The 15,735-nt window shown below is 41.3% G+C and overlaps 1 protein-coding gene across 1 annotated transcript in view; it reads left to right on the top strand.

Moving 5' to 3' along the window:
- The window catches only part of GALNTL6 (polypeptide N-acetylgalactosaminyltransferase like 6), a 1,150,933-nt gene that overhangs the window by 840,918 nt on the left and 294,280 nt on the right, over positions 1-15,735 (top strand). The window lies entirely within an intron of this gene.

Raw genomic sequence — 15,735 nt, 5'->3', positions numbered from 1 at the left:
TACTTTCAACAGTCTTATGAAACAAACAATCATCCCCTTTTTACTTATGAAGGAACCAAAATCCAGAGAGATTAAACAGCATGCCTAAAACCATATAGGTATTATTGATGGAATCAATTTTCAAACCCAAGGCTTTGACTCTCAAATCAAATGCTGGGGTATCAAAAGCCATAAAAAAAAAAAAAAAGAATACACCAGCCTTCTGTCTCCTAGGAATTTAACCAGTAAGATAACCAGACACAAGTAGATGTATGCTTTTTTGGACTGTTGTTTATAACAGTGGAAAAAAACCTGAATTCTCATCAATTTGCAATTGACTGAAGAAATGTTAGTTCCCACATAAAATGGAATATTACGTAGTCCTTAAAATTCTGTTGTAAGTTTATATTTACTGGCAAAATTTTATGATAGCACTTGTATCAAAATTGCTGAAATAAAATATAGTGATTAGTGTCAACTGCTGGTGAGGAACACTCATATGTTGCTGATAGACATGAAGAATAGTACAGCCTCTCTGAGAAATAATTTGACATTTCTTACAAAACTAAACATGAGTTTACCATAATAATCTAGCAATTGTACTTCTGGGCATTTTTCCCAGAGAAATGAAAAACTTCCGTTCACACAAAAACCTGCAGGTGAATGTTCATAATGGCTTTATTCATAATAGCCAAAGCCTGGAAAAAAACCCAAATGTTTATCCTTCTCACCATCATGGGTCTGCTCTTCCACTGAACTACTTTTTTTTTTGCGGTACGCGGGCCTCTCACTGTTGTGGCCTCTCCCGTTGCGGAGCACAGGCTCCGGACGCGCAGGCTCAGCGGCCATGGCTCACGGGCCCAGCCGCTCCACGGCATGTGGGATCTTCCCAGACCGGGGCACGAACCCGTGTCCCCTGCATCGGCAGGCGGACTCTCAACCACTGCGCCACCAGGGAAGCCCCCACTGAACTACTTTTAATCCCTATTACACATGATTCATGTTCCACCTTCTGCATTTCCTCATGCTGCTTTCTCCACCTGAAACGATCTCACTCTTCAGACTCGTCATTTCCTAGCCCTACCCATTTTCTTCATTGACTAGTAACGTGCTTATTACTCTGTGACTTCCTGCTCATTCTAGGTTGAAGTTAATTCATTTTTGTTCAAAGAGAAAATTGTTAAACTCACGATACTTATTAATATTGAAGTTACCTGTATATGTGTATCTTCCTGACATGATGTTTATTCCCTATAGCACTTAAGATACTGTCTTGAACATAGTAAGCAGTCCGACAACTGAGTTCTCAAATTTTCAGATGCATAGGTGAACATACTGTGGGAAATCACCATAAATAGGCAAAAAGGGGGAGGTATGTAGAAGGGCAGAAATGGAAACAAAAAAATTCAACAGGATTAATGTAGGTGCAGTTTTGAAAAATCTGGAAAATGAAATACCAAAGTCAGTCATTTAGTAAATCGTGTTCGTTAGTTTAAAATCGAACTAATCATTGGCATTTGCTCACTTGTTTTTCACGGGCATTTCTACTTGATTATAGATGTCTCAATTGCTAAAATCATAGCCTTAGCCAATGCAGCACTCAAGACATGTAGTGCTTGGAAAAATGGGAAAATGTAGTCCCATTTCATTTAGTCCCAGTCTCTTTATCCATTTATCTGTTTATTCAGGCTTATAGGGACCTCTATTATGGCAATACCCCAAGGCACAAAGAAAAGACTAAGCTGGAATTAATTAGCAGAATAAGCCCCAGAGTCTGTAACCCTCAGCAGTACTGTGCAGAATGCCTCACTGTGAAGAAGAAGGGACTGCAAATTCTTCTCAGCCACTTTCCTCGAGTTCTCAGACCAGTTTTTTGGTCCGCTTCTCATCCACCCATCTCTCCCCCAGCCACTGCTCCATATTTTAAAATACTAGGTCACAGTGAATTCTCTTTCTGAGCCTACAAAGAAATAATAAGTTTATCCTTTCTATAACTTTCCCAGGTAAATTAAAAAAAAAAAAAACTGGCTGCTTTCATGGACTGTTAGAGAACAGCGGGGTGGGGGGCAGGGTGCAGAGTCTACTTCTGGCTTCACATAATCTCCATCCCTCCTTTCCAGGCCAGTCTCAGGTTCAGGCAATCAACAGGTAATCTGCCCTCCAAGGCTCAGATGCTTCTCGCCCTCTGGCAGAGTCAGATGGGAAACACAGCACTATCCTTGCTGAGGGTTCCCCTAAGAGATGACGTCAGAGTCCGCTAACTCCAAGTCCACGTTAGAAACTTGACTGATATTCAAAATAATTATACCACCCTATGTCAGAGAGAATCCTGTGGAGATTAGGTTTCTGTGAGCAAATCAATCCTCCCCACGCAGAGAATTAAGGCGAGGTCATCGTGCCCCCCTGATCTCGGATACCCACCGCCCGATCCGCCAGCCTGTCAGGCTCCGCCAGCGCACCAGCTGCCTCCAAGCAGTGAGGATGTATGGACCATCGGGGTCCCGTCCTCCGGGGTCCCTCCCTCCTCCAATGTGGTCCTGCAGCATCACATCACCCGAACAGAACCTCAGGTCCCACTCAGACCGACTAAATCAGAGCCTTCGTTTTAACAGGGTCCCCAGGTGATTCATACGCACAAACGCACACCGGAGTGAGAGAAGCGATGCCCTGACCCGCTCCGGAGCTTCGTTTGCAATACTAATTTCTCCAAAAGAATATACACACAAAGACGATTCTGGCAACATATTCATTAGATGTGAAGGCAAGAATGCAAGCTACCTACATGATTGTTTTAATAAAACAATGTACACAAGCAAATGTCTATAGAGGAAACCTGCAAAAACTAGAGGGAGACACTAGTAAACGCTTATTTCCTTTTTAACTTTATTAAAACCTTGTGCACTGGGATAGTGAGTGACTGAATTGTGTCCATTTCTAAATACAGAAATAGGACACATTGTTCTGTGCTGTCCTTTGAGTTTCTATGTACCTCTAGGAATAATTTTTTTCTTCAGAGGATCCAATCATATGTGCATTTTTCAGAGCACTTTAAATCATCTATATTTTGTTTGTTTCTGGGCCTCTCCCCTCTGTGCTCAAGATAACGTGATTTGTGTTTGCTTCACTTTCAGTCTTACGCACATAATAAAAACAATAATATAACGGTTTCTTACAAGAACTTCCCATTGTCACGTTTTCCTCAGCTCTGTGGTGCAGGTAACATTATAACCCTCCTTTTCCAGGTAAGAGACTACAGCTCTGAGAATTCTGGTGATCAATTCAGGGTGATGAAGTCAGTAAGTAAATGACAAACCCTATACATACAGCCAGTTTCGTTGACTCTAACTCAAGGTATAAATGAATTTTTTTTGCTCTTAAGTGGAATCTGCTGAAACAGAAACTTCTTTTATTTATTTTTTGTTGGTTTGGTTTGGTTGGTTCTTCTGTATTTTTTTTTAAAAATGTTTCCAGTTTTATTGAGAAACAGTTGACATACATCACTACATAAGTTTCAAGCGTACAACATGATGGTTTGATTTACATATATTGTGATTACTGCAGTAGGTTCAGCTAACATCCATCAGCTTATGTACATATAATTTTAAAAAAAGAAAAAATTTTTTCTCCTTGGGATGAGAACTCTTAGGATTTATCCTGTTAATTTTTCTGTACTACACCACATAGCAGTGTTAGCTATAGTCAGTGTATTGTACATTTTATCCCTAGTAATTATTTCTCTTATAACTGAAACAGAAACTTCTTTTAAAAGATCTGTATTTCATAGAGGTTTGCTTTTAATCTACAAAAATAGATACACACACACACACACACACACACACACACACATACACACACACACACCTTCTAAGACTTTGAACCTGAAACGTGCACCTGCTGTGTTTGATAAGAGGTGCTTTGTAAGTCAGCCCGAATGGGTGCTTTCCAGTGAATAAGTCTTGTTAATCACTCCTTGAAGCTACTGAACTTTTCCTTTCATGATCCTTCCAATTTATGCATTTTAGTGCTAAGGTAATATGTGACTGCGTTTCGGGGAAAATAGTTTTAGCACTTGGCAGATTGCAGAGAGCAGAGCGTCGGTTTCCATTGCTCCTCCAGGCTGGGTGAAAGCCCTGAGGAAAACACAAAAGTTGTGAGGCAGCCTCAGGATCATAAATATTCAGTTCCCGGTGGCTTCTCTAAAGGCAGAAAATGTGGGCTTTCACAGCTATAAATAAGCTCGAAGTCTACTCAGAGGAACTGGATGTACGACATGTCCTAACTATCCTTCTTAAAATTATTTTGAGATCTGGTATTTAGAATGGATGGTAAATGTGTTCTGAGAAATAGGATATATTGTCATAATGTTTCCTAGAGGTCATTCTCTCTTTATTCACCTGGCTTTAAGAATGAATTACAGAATTTCATGACTTGATTAAAAATTAATATGACAGCTGCAGTTCACCAAAGGGGAAAGACCCCATAAATAATGCATAGGGCAAACTATCTTAGGAATAGTTAATAAATTTAGATTTGTGGTAAATTATTAAAACTGGGTAGCATGTGTGATTCAGTTATTTTGCCCAAGTTTGGAACGTTTCTATTTTAATGGATTTGGCAATAGACTCCTTTCTATAGACCAAAGTGAGAAACCAGAAACTACAGGAATAAATTGGGGATATTAAGAAAGAATAGATTCTTTGATATTTACCATGATTTGGGGAAAAAATATCTCTTAGAATTTCTTATTAGAATTCTCTGACAGTAGGAATGACACACTGGGCTCTTCAGTGTGACGGGCACTGCACTAAATGTCTCACATGCGGGAGTAATAGCGCAGTGACCTTGAGGGACAGGTCTTAACCCACCCTACCTGACTGACTGGTGACTGGAAAGACTGTCCTCAGAATAAAGAATCCAGGCACGGAACCACCACAGTGCTCGCACTCTGCCTCAAAGGATCTCTCTCTTTTTCTTTTTTTTTCACTTAGTTTATTTACTTATTTTTAGCTGTGCCACGTGGCATGCAAGATCTTAGTTCCCCGACCAGGGATTGAACCTGTGCCCCCTGCAATGCAAGCACAGATTCTTAACCACTGGACCTCCAGGGAAGTCGCCAAAGGGTCTCTTCTTGAGGAGGAAATTGCCACCACCTGGACAGCTTGGGCCGTTCCCTCAAAGAACTGAAAGTTCACTTTTTGGACAACCCAGAAATTTCCCTCTTCTAAATATCCCCCCACATAATGTTTATGGAGAGATGACATCTGATTCTTCAGCAGATATCTCGTGCTAAATGAAAATGCACTTCTGTGAGTTACCACCTCATACCCGTTAGCATGGCTTTCACCAAAAAGACAGAAGATAGCAAGTGTGGCCAAAGTTGTGGAGAAAAGGGAACCCTCCTAACACTGTGAGTGGGAATGCAAGTTGGTACAGCCCACTGTGGAAAACGGTATGGAGGTTCCTCAGAAAATGAAAAATAGAGCCGCCATATGACCCAGCAATTCCACTTCTGGGTATTTGTCTGAAGAAAACGAAAACACCAACTCAAAAGATATATGCCTCCGCATGTTCATTCAAGCATGATCCACGATAGCTACGGCATGGAAACAACCTAAGTGTCCATCGAAGGATGAACGGATAAAGAAGGTGTGATATACATATACAATTCATGTTATTCAGCCATAAAAAAGGAGGAAATCCTGCCCTTTGTGACAACGTGGATGGGCCTTGAGTGCATTATGCTAGGTAAAAGAAGCCAGACAGAGAAAGACAAATAGTATACGGTATCATTTACGTGTGAAATTTGAAAAACAATAATACTATAGTCAAAGGCAAAGAAACAGCAAGTAGAATGGTGGTTGCCAAGGGCTGGGAGGTGGGAGAGAAGTGTTGGTCAAAGGATACAAACTTTCAGTTATAAGATGAATACACTCTGAGAACGGTACACACGGTAACTATGGTTAACAATAATACACTGTATATTTGAAATGTGCTAAGGAAGGAGATCTGAAACACTCTCACCAAAAAAAAAAAAAACCAAACCAAAAAAATATCCCAACAACTATGTGAGGTGATGGATGTGTATTTGACTGTGGTGATCACTACTCAATGTATACATACTTAAGACCATCACATTGCACACGTTAAATAGATACCATTTTTCTTATCAATGATATACCAATAGAACTAAGGGTGGGGAAGTATGGACGTCTAGTAAGAGGGTCTCTGTGCCAGTGCTCTGGCTCCACTGTTTACAGCCGTGCTGGCCTCTCTACAACGCGTGACTGCTGCACCCCTTGGATGAGGGTGGTGAACTTTCCTCCCACCAAGAGTGCCCAAGATGCTAGTGAGATCCCTGAGCGGCCCCCTTCCTGAAAGACATCTTCTCTTTTCATATGTGCTCATATATGCCTGTGTCCTGTGTGTCTGCCCAAGGGTAGGGCCTCGTATACCCTCCAGGGGCGAACACACACCTCTGTGTGAGGGTCGGTTGTGCACATTCACAACCCCCGCTCCATGGTGCCACAACGGTAGCTTGAAATCAGCCCTGCGGGGAGTGTTTACACCATGGGAATTGGTGCACACTACAAATGGTAGTGTTTTATTGTCCACAGAGCCAGTCTACCCCTGACTAGAGGTTATACATCCCCACCCCTGCTACCTAGAACTCTCTCTTCTATATACTCTGTAATGAGCTGAGGTTAGGATGTGGTTATAGCTGAACTGGCATATTACATATGTTTATTACTAATAGTCATTATTAACATGAAAAAGATAGATTGTGTTATATCACAGAAAGAGAATTAAAGAGTTAAAGTACTTTTCTATTCTTTGAATTGCTATTTCCAAAGCAAACTTGGATGACCCATTTTATTTGTTCCAGGTTGATAAAATGGAAAGTAAAAAACTTACCCTAGCTAATTCAGAGTATCATCGTATGACGGAAATGTGCTTGCATCTGTGAAAACATTTTTGAAAATAAAATTTTAAAAGTCAAATTACTTTCCTCTTATTTTTAAGAAATTTTAAGAAAATATTATCTTTAATATTTTCAAGTAGTTCACATCCCTTATTTTATATAGGGGTTAGGTATTATTCTTGCCATTTCACCTACTTCCAGCAAGGGGCAAGATCTTCTAATTCCAGGACTGTTCCTTCGGAGTATGTGCCCATCGGTCACACAGCCATTTATTCATCTGCTGATGGTTCTTGCCTGTCTCTTTATTCTTCACCATGTTCATTACACCAAATATTTCTTGGTGTCCTGGAAAGGAGATCAAAGAGTATGAAACCATCCCAAGGAATGTTTAATATGCTGCTTCCGCCTCACAACATTTTCTATGTAATGTTTTTCATATTAAAGAAAGCTAGGTGATAATTTATCTAGATGACACAGCTTTCAGCTAAAGCTCGTGCTTTAAAAACAAAAAAGCACATCCAGTATGCAAAGCATACAAAGCTTTTAAGGTATCCCTATTTGAGAAAAAATATTATAAACTGTCTTTAAAGTATATAAAGTATATCTGTGAATAATTTTAAGAGAGCTCAGACTAAGAATTGACAGTGACAAAATATTAGAAATTAAAATAACAGTGATTTTTTTCTGTGTCATGGAGGAAAGTTTAGAAATAATATGGTAAGGGCTTCCCTGGTGGTGCAGTGGTTGAGAGTCCGCCTGCCGATGCAGGGGACACAGGTTCGTGCCCCGGTCCGGGAAGATCCCACATGCTGCGGAGCGGCTGGGCCCGTGAGCCATGGCCGCTGAGCCTGCGCGTCCGGGGCCTGTGCTCCGCAGCGGGAGAGGCCACAGCAGTGAGAGGCCCGCGTACAGCAAAAAAAAAAAAAAAAAAAAAAAAGAAATAATATGGTAAAAATCTCAATCTGTCAGGAGAAAGGTAACAAAAACATTCAATTAAATAGAATTAATTCAGCTCATTTTTCTAAGGAAAAACATCAAATAATTTTAAAATAAGCTCATAATGAAATTTTAATGTTACCTTCCTGTTGATTTGTCTCAGTGATACTACAAATTTAACCCCAAATACTACACCCTCTGAAAAACAAATCTGATTCTGATATTCAAAATGGTGACCCTTTGTATTCTTTGCGTCTCAATTTATTTAACTAACATTTTGATCCCTCCTGCGTTCAAGACACTATGCCAGGTCCAGTGGGGAATATAAAACTTAAAATAAAGAGAAGCTCTTTCTGCACCGGGACAATTTATAATTGAATGGTAGGTTTAAATGTGCAGAATAAATATACCCCAAGAAAAGACAAATCAGGCAATAGTCACATTATGGTCATAAAGCACAATGAGGGCCCAGAGAGTGCAATCACTTCAGGTTGCAGACACAGTGTAAGGCTTCCCTGGAGCGGGACCCCGGGCAATGCCCAACGAGTGCGTCCTTCCTGAAGCAGGAAAGGGAGCAAATGCACTTCAGGGAACTTTTCCCAATTAAAGAAAGAAAAAGGAGTCTCACATCTCTCAGCCAACCTGAAAATTTAATGAGCCAGACCATAACATTCCCCCCAACCTTCTGGTTAACATAATTTCTACTGGACTCTTCTTTAAGTAAATGAGTGAATCATTGGCCTTGATGATCATGATGGATTTACTGAGGAGGGAGGGCCTGGCATTGTCTTTGGTGTGTGTCAGAACGCTAAGAGACATGCCACAGAGAGAGCATTATAGAAACACAAAGCTCTAAGAGAGATGGGACCCCAGCCCCACCCCATAATTAGCCTGCAACACAAAACTAGTCCAAATGAAGGACTAAACATTTTGGTTGAATAAAGGGCCGGAAACATCGAGATGCTGGATAATCAGGGAGCATTGATGGAGTCAGCAAGGTTTCCACGGAGAAGGACAAGGTAACAGCTGAGACTTGAAGGGTGGTTGGCATCAGGGGGGTAGAGGCCAGGGTAACCCAGGCCACTGGCAACATGCATAAGGGCACAGAGAACAGAACACAAAATGAACGCTCGGCAAAAAGGGAGCAAGCATGAACGTCTGGACAGAGGGTGCGTGGGGTCATTGTCAAGAGAAGATGAGTAAATCAGGCAAAGGAAGACGTGAGAAAGTATCAGAGAAATACCGTTTGCTGTGGTGAGAACAGCATCCTCTGCATGGGACTACTGGGTAACGTGACCCGGATTAAGCAGATCAGGTCTCTGTGGAATACAGCAGCCTCCTTGCCCAGCTATTTTAAAGAAAGGGACTGATTTTTAAATGTTAGACGAGACAGACTCTTCAGGAGAACCAAGAAAAATGCTACTTCAATAGCCCAGGGCTCTCCTGGTGAACGCAGCTCTGTGGTCCCTGATGTCGTGTGATGCTGAGGCTGGGTGTCTGAAGTGCCACAGAGGTGACCCAGATAAGCCGAGTGTCTCTGCCACCAGGCTTGTTAAAGAACCTCCTCATTGCTCAACCCACCTCCCGCGTCTCAGCAGACGCATCTGACAAAGGGCCCTCGGTCCCAGGCACGTACCACAGCTGCAAGGGACTCTGGGAATGTAAAGTTGCTCTTCCAGACTCTGTAACATAGAGACCAGAGAGGGGGAGGGTTAGCAAGGGCGTGGTTATCGGGTTCACTCAGTCTAATAATGTTTAAAAAGAAAAAGCTGTCAAGCTTTAGATAAAGACTGAAATCTATATAAATTATCAAAAAAACAGACATACCTATGGTGAATGGAAATTTTTTCCTCAAAATCCAAGATGGGGCTTCCCTGGTGGCGCAGTGGTTGAGAGTCTGCCTGCCGATGCAGGGGACGCGGGTTCGTGCCCCGGTCCGGGAAGATCCCACATGCCGCGGAGCGGCTGGGCCCGTGAGCCATGGCCGCTGAGCCTGCGCGTCCGGGGCCTGTGCTCCGCAATGGGAGAGGCCACAACAGTGAGAGACCCGCGTACTGCAAAAAAAAAAAAAAAAAATCCAAGATGGTATGACTTAGCTGCTTTCTGAAAAAAAATTTTTTTTTTTTGCAAATAAAAGTAGCGTATGTTTATTGCCGATTACTTGGAATATACAGAAATGTATACAGAAGAGTGGGGAAAAACATCATGGATTTTAACCTCCAATAATTACTGTTAATACTCTCTCTATATTACTCTGTTTGCATATCTCAACTCATATTCTATAATTTGATATTCTGCATTTTCAATTTTTCTATCAACTCTTTTTCAGTTGTTGGACATTTTGACTATTTCCAGATTTTCACAACTATAACTAACTCTGAAATGAAATATGTTATTAAATATTTTGCTATAGTCTGGATGATTTCTCTGGATGGGTGGAATTACTGGTCGAAAGAGAGGATCATTTTAAAGTCTCTCAATACACACTAACAAATTCCTTTCCATGAAGCTTAGAGCAATTTATACTCATGTCTGAAATGTATCCATATTGCAGCACTTTTGCTGGAACCAGCTATTCTTATTTTAAAATTATTTTCCAATATTATGTGTAAAAATCATATGTCATTGTTTAAATTTGAATTCCTTTTGTTATAAACTAAGGGTGAACTACTTTGAAAACACTTCAGACCAAGGAGTTCTTCCTTTATGAGTTACCTTTTTATTCCTTTTATTTATTTTTTATGGGAAGTAGAAGGCCTAAGAAACTTCTTCCCTTACTATTATGCTGTATAAAAAGAAGACAGAATAGAAATGTTTTAGATGATGAGAAAATTGCAATATGCTAAATAAATTGTTAAGTGGAAGTTCGGATTGTCTGGGACATAACCCTAGTATTTTATCATTGGGTTCTTCAAGGCAACATCTATAGTTTTCCACAGTATAGCCTTTGGGGTCATTGGGAGTCTGCGAAGGGACCATGGTGGTGACCCAGAGTGACACCTCCGAAGTCAAGGATGCTAACTAGCCACTCTTGTACAAAAAGAACAGGAGAAAATTAAATAAATGAAAATTGTAGTATGAGAGCTTCACCTTAGAAATAAAGCTCTTTAAGCAGCATCAACTCTAGGATTGGTTGGGGTGTGTATAAAATTGCAGAGTATCTTCCTAGTGAATGAAAAATAGATCACATTCCCCCTCTCTCTAATTCAGAGCACTAATTAAGTTCCAGCAGCCTCTACCTAATTTTTAAAATATGTAAAATTTCAGTCCTGAAATTGTTAAGAGATTATAAATTATATTATCTGTTGGGATTTGGGAAAGGAGCTGATTGCTCCCGTTCCCTCATCCCACGTACCTAATAAGGCATTAAATGCTGTCTCTTTCAACCATCTCAGGAATCCCTTTGTTTACCCTCATCCTCCACACCCGTGGCGCTGTCCTGATCAAGGACACTGTCATTCTCCTCATCTGGACCAACATGCCACCTCCTCGCAGGGTCCCTCACTCTACTATTACCCAAAGCGCAAGTCCAACGTCTCTCTCCTGATTCCCGGATCCCGTATAAACCCTTTACCTTGTGTAGGAGACCCACCCGATCTGGCTGCCCCCTGACTGTCCAGCCCCGTGTCACCACTGTCCTTCTGCATCTGGAGTTCCAGCCGTGGGGGAGATGCTCCTGGAGCTTCGGCCAGACAGTTCACCTTCTGCCTCCAAGGATTCAGTGAAGCCCCTGACAAGCTGAACCCTTGCAGTGAACCCTGGAGATCTGGATTCATCTCACCTTGCGTGAAGTCTCGGAAACTTCCTATTCTGAAGCTGATTCCACCGTGCCTCAGGCTGCTGTTCTCTTCACCTTGAATGACAACCCCTCTGTGACTCTGAATGACACCGCTTTTTATTGGGTTCTAGGGCACTGACCACCCCACATGTGCAAATCATCACGGCAAAGATGCCTCGCAGGAACTCCACTATTTAGATACTTAGGACACGGATATATCGTTTAACAATTCCTCTGGGAACAAAAACCTTTTTAACAAAATTGGTCTGTGTACAGAGGGCTCAGAAGACCCGGTACCTGAGCAGTCAGAGAAGGCAGATCTCAAGCTGCTGTGCTGTTTCTGTAAAAGACTTCTCAGGGGGCTTCCCTGGTGGCGCAGTGGTTGAGAGTCCTCCTGTCGATGCAGGGGACGCGGGTTCGTGCCCCAGTCCGGGAAGATCCCCCATGCCGCGGAGCGGCTGGGCCCGTGAGCCATGGCCGCTGAGCCTGCGCGTCCGGAGCCTGTGCTCTGCAGCGGGAGAGGCCACAACAGTGAGAGGCCCGCGTACCGCAAAAAAAAAAAAAAAAAAAAAAACAAAAAAGACTTCTCAGGGCTGGGCGTGAAGGGGGGAAAGCCAGCAACCTGTGGAAGCTGCCAGAGAGCGTCAGGTCTCCAAACAGAGGCTGGAACAACACGAGGAAAATGAGAACACTTCCTCCAGCGCTGAGACCTTACACCCGATCTGAAGTTCCTTCGCAGAGGGAGAAACCCACCCAATCTCAGGAAAACCCCTTGTGCTGCCATCAGCTGACAGGAGGCATGTGCTTCCTTATACCCTTAACCATTTTGTATTATTTTTTACCACCGGAGATAAAATCGAATCAAGTGGACTGACTGTTAAGGAAAGAGTTATTTCTATTCTTTGGAAACTAAACTGATAGGATACACTAAATATTACTTAATCTTTCTTTGATGGTTCCAGAGGATCCCGTGTTCATAATTATGATTACCAATTACTTTCGTAATCGCTATAATGTCATGGAAAGCATACTACCTAACTGAGCTTGGCCATTCGCTACTTGTATAATCTTTGGCATATCATGCTTGCAATTCATCATCTGGAAGATAAAGCTAATTCTATGTACCTCATTAATTTGGGTAAAGATTAAATCATATCGTATACTGCTCCCATCACAGTTTGTAAGGCATAATTGAAATGCTATAAATGCCTTTCCCCTTTTACTTATGGCTTTATAGTGTAGATATGGAAAAAGTGGTCAAAGGCTTAAAAAATCAGAGTACTAGACAAAAGATATAATAATTAACTTTACCGAAGCCAAAAACAACCAGGAAAGACATGTAAACCATGACAGAAATGGATGTAGGTTATCTTTTGTGTAACCGATTCATTCACTTATAGACATTAATCATTATCTCACAGATTCGAAGATCTATCTTTTTAGGTTAATGATTTCCTGACCACATGTGCTTTTCCTTCCCTGATGTTATTCTGTTGATTATAATATTTTAAATTCTTATAATCTTCCTACTGTAGATCTTGAGATGAAATGGAAAATAATTTTTAAGTATTTGATCTTGAGCTCAAATGAAAATAACTTTTAAGCAACGGCATAAATAAATTTTTAAGCAACATGTCCAAAAGGATCCACAGATACGACCCCCTCGTAGGTCATTGTGAGGTCTGCTTTCATTGATTCCTCCTTGTCAGAGGTTGAGTTTTCATCTCCCAGAGACTGAGCTAAATTTTATATCATTTTTCATATTTGATAAGTATGTTTTCGTTCTACTTTGTTTTTATTACCAGTATTTTTTCTCTTCAAGGCACTGTACTCTTGCATAATATTCCCAAGTCGTTAAACTTATTAAAGGCTTCCTTCCTGGGCATTAAGCCTCCTTTGTCATCTCTAGTGCATTATTCATTTGTTGTGCCTTGGTCAGGGATAACATGTTTCACTAGATCAATACCAAGGAAGCTCTGTGTAACTTTCCTAATTATACCTCTAAATTTCCAATCGCCTAATTCTTTGCCTATTACAAATTAGGATATCTTCCTATTTTCCACAGTACAAGACTTGAGAAGACTATTTGGGGTTTTAATTTTTCTCTTTACAAATCACTCTCATTCTTATTTTTCTACCCTTTAGGTCAAAACTTAAGAAAATGTTGCATGTAATTTGAAAAGTTTGAAACACAAAATTTTATTTGCCAAAAACTGATATAGGCTTCTTCTACATTTTAGGAATTCCCAGTTTGGTGGCTTTTTTTTTTTTAACATCTTTATTGGAGTATAATTACTTTACAATGTTGTGTTAGTTTCTGCTGTATAACAAAGTGAATCAGCTATACGTATACATATATCCCCATATCCCCTCCCTCTTGCGTCTCCCTCCCACCCTCCCTATCCCACCCCTCTAGGTGGTCACAAAGCCCCGAGCTGATCTCCCTCTGCTTCCCACTAGCTATTGATTTCACATTGGTAGTGTATATATGTCCACGCCACTCTCTCACTTCGTCCCAGCTTACCCATCCCCGTCCCCATGTCCTCAAGTCGATTCTCTACCTCTGCGCCTTTATTCCTGTCCTGCCCCTAGGTTCTTCAGAACCTTTTTTTTAGATTCCATAAATGTGTATTAGCATACGGTATTTGCTTTTCTCTTTCTGACTTACTTCACTCTGTATGACAGACTCTAGATCCATCTACCTCACTACAAATAACTCAATTTCATTTCTTTTTATGGCTGAGTAATATTCCATTGTATATATGTGCCACATCTTCTTTATCCATTCATCTGTCGATGGACACTTAGGTTGCTTCCATGTCCTGGCTATTGGAAACAGTGCTGCAATGAACATTGTGGTACATGACTCTTTTGGAATTATGGTTTTCTCAGGGTATATGTCCAGTAGTGGGATTGCTGGGTCATATGGTATTTCTATTTTTAGTTTTTTAAGGAAACTCCATACTGTTCTCCATAGTGGCTGCATCAATTTACATTCCCACCAACAGTGCAAGAGGCTTCCCTTTTCTCCACACCATCTCCAGCATTTATTGTTTCTAGATTTTTTGATGATGCCCATTCTGACCAGTGTGAGGTGAAACCTCATTGTAGTTTTGATTTGCATTTCTCTAACGATTAGTGATGTTGAGCATCCTTTCATGTGTTTGTTGGCAGTCTGTATATCTTCTTTGGAGAAATGTCTATTTAGGTCTTCTGCCCATTTTTGGATTGGGTTATTTGTTTTTTTGATATTGAGCTGCATGAGCTGCTTGTATATTTTGGAGATTACTCCTTTGTCAGTTGCTTCATTTGCAAATATTTTCTCCCATTCTGAGGGTTGTCTTTTCAACTTGTTTATGGTTTCCTTTGCTGCGCAAAAGCTTTTAAGTTTCATTAGGTCCCATTTGTTTATTTTTGTTTTTATTTCCATTTCTCTAGGAGGTGAGTCAAAAAGGATCTTGCTGTGATTTATGTCATAGAGTGTTCTGCCTATATTTTCCTCTAAGAGTTTGATAGTGTCAGGCCTTAGATTTAGGTCTTTAATCCATTTTGAGTTTATTTTTGTGTATGGTGTTAGGGAGTGTTTTAATTTCATTCTTTTACATGTAGCTGTCCAGGACAGTGGCCTGATGAAGGGCCACCCCGTAATACTGTGTTCCCTCGAACACGGTGGAAAGTACTGCAGTCTCACTCAGCTGCAAATCGTAGCTCAATTCTGTAACCCAGCTGTCCACTCCTATGTGACAATCCATCAGAACTCTCTAAGCGCTTGAGGTTGGCCCTAGTGTGGGCCCATTGCAGGAGCTCCTACGAACAGGGAAGCGGGATTTAACCTCTTTCTTCTACTTCTCTGTGCCTGAGAAGTTCCTCCACACGCTGAGAACAGAGATTTCTGACCCTCCTGGGTGGTTTTGACAGGTTGGAGTGGAGCTGATGATCTTGCATCTTTCTGGGCCTGGCTGGTGTTCAGAGTTTCTCTCTGTGTCTTGGCGCTACATACAGAGTTCCTTTACATGCGGACCTCCCGAGGCTGGTGACTTCCCACCTGCATTCCCATGACACAGGCCATTGCGTCACTTCTCCAGGGCACCATGGCCCCTCCCACAGCTACTGAGCATTAGAG

The sequence above is a fragment of the Pseudorca crassidens genome, chromosome 7 (genome assembly GCF_039906515.1).
Source record: "Pseudorca crassidens isolate mPseCra1 chromosome 7, mPseCra1.hap1, whole genome shotgun sequence".
Classification (NCBI taxonomy): domain Eukaryota; kingdom Metazoa; phylum Chordata; class Mammalia; order Artiodactyla; family Delphinidae; genus Pseudorca; species Pseudorca crassidens.
The sequence above is the reverse complement of the archived record's forward strand: the minus strand, read 5'-3'. Positions and strand labels throughout refer to the sequence as shown.